Genomic DNA, 9400 nt, shown 5'->3' with positions numbered 1-9400 from the left:
GGATACATTCATTATTAGCGGAGTTGTGAACTTTTTGTTTACAAATTTCATTATTAGCTGAGATGTGAACTTTTTGTTTACAAATTTACAATTTAGTATGCAAATGTATTAGCCGTGTAAAAACTATTATAAATACAAATTCTAAAGTGGATACATGCATTATTAGCTGAGATGTGAACTTTTTGTTTTCAAATTTACAATTGAGTATGCAAATGTATTAGCCGTGTAAAAACTGTTATAAATACAAATTCTGAAGTGGATTATGCATTATTATCTGAGTTGTGAACTTTTTGTTTACAAATTTACAATTGAGTATGCAAATGTATTAGCCATGTAAAAACTAATATAAATACAAATTCTGCCGTGGATACATTCATTATTAGCGGAGTTGTTAACTTTTTGTTTACAAATTTACAATTGAGTATGCAAATGTATTAGCCTTGTAAAAACTAATATAAATACAAATTCTGAAGTGGATACAGGCATTATTAGCTGAGTTGTGAACTTTTTGTTTACAAATTTACAATTGAGTATGCAAATGTATTAGCCTTGTAAAAACTAATATAAATAAAAATTCTGAAGTGGATACAGGCATTATTAGCTGAGTTGTGAACTTTTTGTTTACAAATTTACAATTGAGTATGCAAATGTATTAGCCTTGTAAAAACTAATATAAATACAAATTCTGCCGTGGATACATGCATTATTAGCGGAGTTGTGAACTTTTTGTTTACAAATTCACAATTGAGTATGCAAATGTATTAGCCGTGTAAAAACTATACACATTCTGCCGTGGATACATTCATTATTAGCGGAGTTGTGAACTTTTTGTTTACAAATTTCATTATTAGCTGAGATGTGAACTTTTTGTTTACAAATTTACAATTTAGTATGCAAATGTATTAGCCGTGTAAAAACTATTATAAATACAAATTCTAAAGTGGATACATGCATTATTAGCTGAGATGTGAACTTTTTGTTTTCAAATTTACAATTGAGTATGCAAATGTATTAGCCGTGTAAAAACTGTTATAAATACAAATTCTGAAGTGGATTATGCATTATTATCTGAGTTGTGAACTTTTTGTTTACAAATTTACAATTGAGTATGCAAATGTATTAGCCATGTAAAAACTAATATAAATACAAATTCTGCCGTGGATACATTCATTATTAGCGGAGTTGTTAACTTTTTGTTTACAAATTTACAATTGAGTATGCAAATGTATTAGCCTTGTAAAAACTAATATAAATACAAATTCTGAAGTGGATACAGGCATTATTAGCTGAGTTGTGAACTTTTTGTTTACAAATTTACAATTGAGTATGCAAATGTATTAGCCTTGTAAAAACTAATATAAATAGAAATTCTGCCGTGGATACATGCATTATTAGCGGAGTTGTGAACTTTTTGTTTACAAATTTACAATTGAGTATGCAAATGTATTAGCCATGTAAAAACTAATATAAATACAAATTCTGCCGTGGATACAGGCATTATTAGCTGAGTTGTGAACTTTTTGTTTACAAATTTACAATTGAGTATGCAAATGTATTAGCCTTGTAAAAACTAATATAAATACAAATTCTGAAGTGGATACAGGCATTATTAGCTGAGTTGTGAACTTTTTGTTTACAAATTTACAATTGAGTATGCAAATGTATTAGCCTTGTAAAAACTAATATAAATACAAATTCTGCCGTGGATACATTCATTATTAGCGGAGTTGTGAACTTTTTGTTTACAAATTTACAATTGAGTATGCAAATGTATTAGCCTTGTGAAAACTAATATAAATACAAATTCGGAAGTGGATACAGGCATTATTAGCTGAGTTGTGAACTTTTTGTTTACAAATTTACAATTGAGTATGCAAATGTATTAGCCTTGTAAAAACTAATATAAGTACAAATTCTACCATGGATACATGCATTATTAGCTGAGTTGTGAACTTTTTGTTTACAAATTTGCAATTGAGTATGCAAATGTATTAGCCATGTAAAAACTAATATAAATACTAAATTCTGAAGTGGATACAGGCATTATTAGCTGAGTTGTGAACTTTTTGTTTACAAATTTACAATTGAGTATGCAAATGTATTAGGCTTGTAAAAACTAATATAAATACAAATTCTGAAGTGGATATAGGCATTATTAGCTGAGTTGTGAACTTTTTGTTTACAAATTTACAATTGAGTATGCAAATGTATTAGCCTTGTAAAAACTAATATAAATTCAAATTCTGAAGTGGATACAGGCATTATTAGCTGCGCTGTGAACTTTTTGTTTACAAATTTACAATTGAGTATGCCGTGTAAAAACTAATATAAATACAAATTCGGAAGTCGATACAGGCATTATTAGCTGAGCTGTGAACTTTTTGTTTACAAATTTACAATTGAGTATGCAAATGTATTAGCCTTGTAAAAACTAATATAAATACAAATTCTGAAGTGGATACAGGCATTATTAGCGGAGTTGTGAACTTTTTGCTTACAAATTTACAATTGAGTATGCAAATGTATTAGCCATGTAAAAACTAATATAAATACAAATTCAGAAGTGGATACAGGCATTATTAGCTGAGTTGTGAACTTTTTGTTTACAAATTTACAATTGAGTATGCAAATGTATTAGCCTTGTAAAAACTAATATAAATACAAATTCTGCCGTGGATACATTCATTATTAGCGGAGTTGTGAACTTTTTGTTTACAAATTTACAATTGAGTATGCAAATGTATTAGCCATGTAAAAACTAATATAAATACTAAATTCTGAAGTGGATACAGGCATTATTAGCTGTGTTGTGAACTTTTTGTTTACAAATTTACAATTGAGTATGCAAATGTATTAGCCTTATAAAAACTAATATAAGTACAAATTCTGCCGTGGATACATGCATTATTACCTGAGTTGTGAACTTTTTGTTTACAAATTTCATTATTAGCTGAGATGTGAACTCTTTGTTTACAAATTTACAATTGAGTATTCAAATGTATTAGCCATGTAAAAACTAATATAAATACAAATTCTGAAGTGGATACAGGCATTATTAGCTGAGTTGTGAACTTTTTGTTTACAAATTTACAATTGAGTATGCAAATGTATTAGCCTTGTAAAAACTAATATAAATACAAATTCTGCCGTGGATACATGCATTATTAGCGGAGTTGTGAACTTTTTGTTTACAAATTCACAATTGAGTATGCAAATGTATTAGCCGTGTAAAAACTATACACATTCTGCCGTGGATACATTCATTATTAGCGGAGTTGTGAACTTTTTGTTTACAAATTTCATTATTAGCTGAGATGTGAACTTTTTGTTTACAAATTTACAATTTAGTATGCAAATGTATTAGCTGTGTAAAAACTATTATAAATACAAATTCTAAAGTGGATACATGCATTATTAGCTGAGATGTGAACTTTTTGTTTTCAAATTTACAATTGAGTATGCAAATGTATTAGCCGTGTAAAAACTGTTATAAATACAAATTCTGAAGTGGATTATGCATTATTATCTGAGTTGTGAACTTTTTGTTTACAAATTTACAATTGAGTATGCAAATGTATTAGCCTTGTAAAAACTAATATAAATACAAATTCTGAAGTGGATACATGCATTATTAGCGGAGTTGTGAACTTTTTGTTTACAAATTTACAATTGAGTATGCAAATGTATTAGCCATGTAAAAACTAATATAAATACAAATTCTGAAGTGGATACAGGCATTATTAGCTGAGTTGTGAACTTTTTGTTTACAAATTTACAATTGAGTATGCAAATGAATTAGCCTTGTAAAAACTAATATAAATATAAATTCTGCCGTGGATACATGCATTATTAGCGAAGTTGTGAACTTTTTGTTTACAAATTTACAATTGAGTATGCAAATGTATTAGCCTTGTAAAAACTAATATAAATACAAATTCTGAAGTGGATACAGGCATTATTAGCTGAGTTGTGAACTTTTTGTTTACAAATTTACAATTGAGTATGCAAATGTATTAGCCTTGTAAAAACTAATATAAATACAAATTCTGCCGTGGATACATGCATTATTAGCGGAGTTGTGAACCTTTTGTTTACAAATTTACAATTGAGTATGAAAATGTATTAGCCGTGTAAAAACTATTATAAATACAAATTCTAAAGTGGATACATGCATTATTAGCTGAGATGTGAACTTTTTGTTTTCAAATTTACAATTGAGTATGCAAATGTATTAGCCGTGTAAAAACTGTTATAAATACAAATTCTGAAGTGGATTATGCATTATTATCTGAGTTGTGAACTTTTTGTTTACAAATTTACAATTGAGTATGCAAATGTATTAGCCTTGTAAAAACTAATATAAATACAAATTCTGAAGTGGATACATGCATTATTAGCGGAGTTGTGAACTTTTTGTTTACAAATTTACAATTGAGTATGCAAATGTATTAGCCAAGTAAAAACTAATATAAATACAAATTCTGAAGTGGATACAGGCATTATTAGCTGAGTTTTGAACTTTTTGTTTACAAATTTACAATTGAGTATGCAAATGTATTAGCCTTGTAAAAACTAATATAAATACAAATTCTGAAGTGGATACAGGCATTATTAGCTGAGCTGTGAACTTTTTGTTTACAAATTTACAATTGAGTATGCAAATGTATTAGCCTTGTAAAAACTAATATAAATACAAATTCTGCCGTGGATACATGCATTATTAGCTGAGTTGTGAACTTTTTGTTTACAAATTTACAATTGAGTATGCAAATGTATTAGCCATGTAAAAACTAATATAAATACAAATTCTGAAGTGGATACATGCATTATTAGCTGAGTTGTGAACTTTTTGTTTACAAATTTACAATTGAGTATGCAAATGTATAAGCCATGTAAAAACTAATATAAGTACAAATTCTACCATGGATACATGCATTATTAGCTGAGATGTGAACTTTTTGTTTACAAATTTACAATTTAGTATGCAAATGTATTAGACGTGTAAAAACTATTATAAATACAAATTCTAAAGTGGATACATGCATTATTAGCTGAGATGTGAACTTTTTGTTTTCAAATTTACAATTGAATATGCAAATGTATTAGCCGTGTAAAAACTGTTATAAATACAAATTCTGAAGTGGATACAGGCATTATTAGCTGAGTTGTGAACTTTTTGTTTACAAATTTACAATTGAGTATGCAAATGTATTAGCCTTGTAAAAACTAATATAAATACAAATTCTGAAGTGGATACAGGCATTATTAGCTGCGCTGTGAACTTTTTGTTTACAAATTTACAATTGAGTATGCCGTGTAAAAACTAATATAAATACAAATTCGGAAGTCGATACAGGCATTATTAGCTGAGCTGTGAACTTTTTGTTTACAAATTTACAATTGAGTATGCAAATGTATTAGCCTTGTAAAAACGAATATAAATACAAATTCTGCCGTGGATACATGCATTATTAGCGGAGTTGTGAACTTTTTGTTTACAAATTTACAATTGAGTATGCAAATGTATTAGCCATGTAAAAACTAATATAAATACAAATTCTGAAGTGGATACAGGCATTATTAGCTGAGTTGTGAACTTTTTGTTTACAAATTTACAATTGAGTATGCAAATGTATTAGCCTTCTAAAAACTAATATAAGTACAAATTCTGCCGTGGATACATGCATTATTAGCGGAGTTGTGAACTTTTTGTTTACAAATTTACAATTGAGTATGCAAATGTATTAGCCATGTAAAAACTAATATAAATACAAATTCTGAAGTGGATACAGGCATTATTAGCTGAGTTGTGAACTTTTTGTTTACAAATTTACAATTGAGTATGCAAATGTATTAGCCTTCTAAAAACTAATATAAATACAAATTCTGAAGTGGATACAGGCATTATTAGCTGAGTTGTGAACTTTTTGTTTCCAAATTTACAATTGAGTATGCAAATGTATTAGCCTTGTAAAAACTAATATAAATACAAATTCTGCCGTGGATACATGCATTATTAGCGGAGTTGTGAACCTTTTGTTTACAAATTTACAATTGAGTATGCAAATGTATTAGCCGTGTAAAAACTATTATAAATACAAATTCTAAAGTGGATACATGCATTATTAGCTGAGATGTGAACTTTTTGTTTTCAAATTTACAATTGAGTATGCAAATGTATTAGCCGTGTAAAAACTGTTATAAATACAAATTCTGAAGTGGATTATGCATTATTATCTGAGTTGTGAACTTTTTGTTTACAAATTTACAATTGAGTATGCAAATGTATTAGCCTTGTAAAAACTAATATAAATACAAATTCTGAAGTGGATACATGCATTATTAGCGGAGTTGTGAACTTTTTGTTTACAAATTTACAATTGAGTATGCAAATGTATTAGCCAAGTAAAAACTAATATAAATACAAATTCTGAAGTGGATACAGGCATTATAAGCTGAGTTGTGAACTTTTTGTTTACAAATTTACAATTGAGTATGCAAATGTATTAGCCTTGTAAAAACTAATATAAATACAAATTCTGAAGTGGATACAGGCATTATTAGCTGAGCTGTGAACTTTTTGTTTACAAATTTACAATTGAGTATGCAAATGTATTAGCCTTGTAAAAACTAATATAAATACAAATTCTGCCGTGGATACATGCATTATTAGCGGAGTTGTGAACTTTTTGTTTACAAATTTACAATTGAGTATGCAAATGTATTAGCCATGTAAAAACTAATATAAATACAAATTCTGAAGTGGATACATGCATTATTAGCTGAGTTGTGAACTTTTTGTTTACAAATTTACAATTGAGTATGCAAATGTATAAGCCATGTAAAAACTAATATAAGTACAAATTCTACCATGGATACATGCATTATTAGCTGAGATGTGAACTTTTTGTTTACAAATTTACAATTTAGTATGCAAATGTATTAGACGTGTAAAAACTATAATAAATACAAATTCTAAAGTGGATACATGCATTATTAGCTGAGATGTGAACTTTTTGTTTTCAAATTTACAATTGAGTATGCAAATGTATTAGCCGTGTAAAAACTGTTATAAATACAAATTCTGAAGTGGATACAGGCATTATTAGCTGAGTTGTGAACTTTTTGTTTACAAATTTACAATTGAGTATGCAAATGTATTAGCCTTGTAAAAACTAATATAAATACAAATTCTGAAGTGGATACAGGCATTATTAGCTGCGCTGTGAACTTTTTGTTTACAAATTTACAATTGAGTATGCCGTGTAAAAACTAATATAAATACAAATTCGGAAGTCGATACAGGCATTATTAGCTGAGCTGTGAACTTTTTGTTTACAAATTTACAATTGAGTATGCAAATGTATTAGCCTTGTAAAAACTAATATAAATACAAATTCTGCCGTGGATACATGCATTATTAGCGGAGTTGTGAACTTTTTGTTTACAAATTTACAATTGAGTATGCAAATGTATTAGCCTTGTAAAAACTAATATAAATACAAATTCTGAAGTGGATACATGCATTATTAGCGGAGTTGTGAACTTTTTGTTTACAAATTTACAATTGAGTATGCAAATGTATTAGCCAAGTAAAAACTAATATAAATACAAATTCTGAAGTGGATACAGGCATTATTAGCTGAGTTGTGAACTTTTTGTTTACAAATTTACAATTGAGTATGCAAATGTATTAGCCTTGTAAAAACTAATATAAATACAAATTCTAAAGTGGATACAGGCATTATTAGCTGAGCTGTGAACTTTTTGTTTACAAATTTACAATTGAGTATGCAAATGTATTAGCCTTGTAAAAACTAATATAAATACAAATTCTGCCGTGGATACATGCATTATTAGCGGAGTTGTGAACTTTTTGTTTACAAATTTACAATTGAGTATGCAAATGTATTAGCCTTGTAAAAACTAATATAAATACAAATTCTGCCGTGGATACATGCATTATTAGCGGAGTTGTGAACTTTTTGTTTACAAATTTACAATTGAGTATGCAAATGTATTAGCCTTGTAAAAACTAATATAAATACAAATTCTGAAGTGGATACATGCATTATTAGCGGAGTTGTGAACTTTTTGTTTACAAATTTACAATTGAGTATGCAAATGTATTAGCCAAGTAAAAACTAATATAAATACAAATTCTGAAGTGGATACAGGCATTATTAGCTGAGTTGTGAACTTTTTGTTTACAAATTTACAATTGAGTATGCAAATGTATTAGCCTTGTAAAAACTAATATAAATACAAATTCTGAAGTGGATACAGGCATTATTAGCTGCGCTGTGAACTTTTTGTTTACAAATTTACAATTGAGTATGCCGTGTAAAAACTAATATAAATACAAATTCGGAAGTCGATACAGGCATTATTAGCTGAGCTGTGAACTTTTTGTTTACAAATTTACAATTGAGTATGCAAATGTATTAGCCTTGTAAAAACTAATATAAATACAAATTCTGCCGTGGATACATGCATTATTAGCGGAGTTGTGAACTTTTTGTTTACAAATTTACAATTGAGTATGCCGTGTAAAAACTAATATAAATACAAATTCGGAAGTCGATACAGGCATTATTAGCTGAGCTGTGAACTTTTTGTTTACAAATTTACAATTGAGTATGCAAATGTATTAGCCTTGTAAAAACGAATATAAATACAAATTCTGCCGTGGATACATGCATTACTAGCGGAGTTGTGAACTTTTTGTTTACAAATTTACAATTGAGTATGCAAATGTATTAGCCATGTAAAAACTAATATAAATACAAATTCTGAAGTGGATACAGGCATTATTAGCTGAGTTGTGAACTTTTTGTTTACAAATTTACAATTGAGTATGCAAATGTATTAGCCTTCTAAAAACTAATATAAGTACAAATTCTGCCGTGGATACATGCATTATTAGCGGAGTTGTGAACTTTTTGTTTACAAATTTACAATTGAGTATGCAAATGTATTAGCCATGTAAAAACTAATATAAATACAAATTCTGAAGTGGATACAGGCATTATTAGCTGAGTTGTGAACTTTTTGTTTACAAATTTACAATTGAGTATGCAAATGTATTAGCCTTCTAAAAACTAATATAAGTACAAATTCTGCCGTGGATACATGCATTATTAGCGGAGTTGTGAACTTTTTGCTTACAAATTTACAATTGAGTATGCAAATGTATTAGCCATGTAAAAACTAATATAAATACAAATTCTGAAGTGGATACAGGCATTATTAGCTGAGTTGTGAACTTTTTGTTTACAAATTTACAATTGAGTATGCAAATGTATTAGCCTTGTAAAAACTAATATAAATACAAATTCTGCCGTGGATACATGCATTATTAGCGGAGTTGTGAACTTTTTGTTTACAAATTCACAATTGA

Source organism: Drosophila kikkawai, unplaced genomic scaffold (genome assembly GCF_030179895.1).
Source record: "Drosophila kikkawai strain 14028-0561.14 unplaced genomic scaffold, DkikHiC1v2 scaffold_255, whole genome shotgun sequence".
In the NCBI taxonomy this organism is placed as follows: domain Eukaryota; kingdom Metazoa; phylum Arthropoda; class Insecta; order Diptera; family Drosophilidae; genus Drosophila; species Drosophila kikkawai.
Note: the sequence above shows the minus strand (reverse complement) of the source record.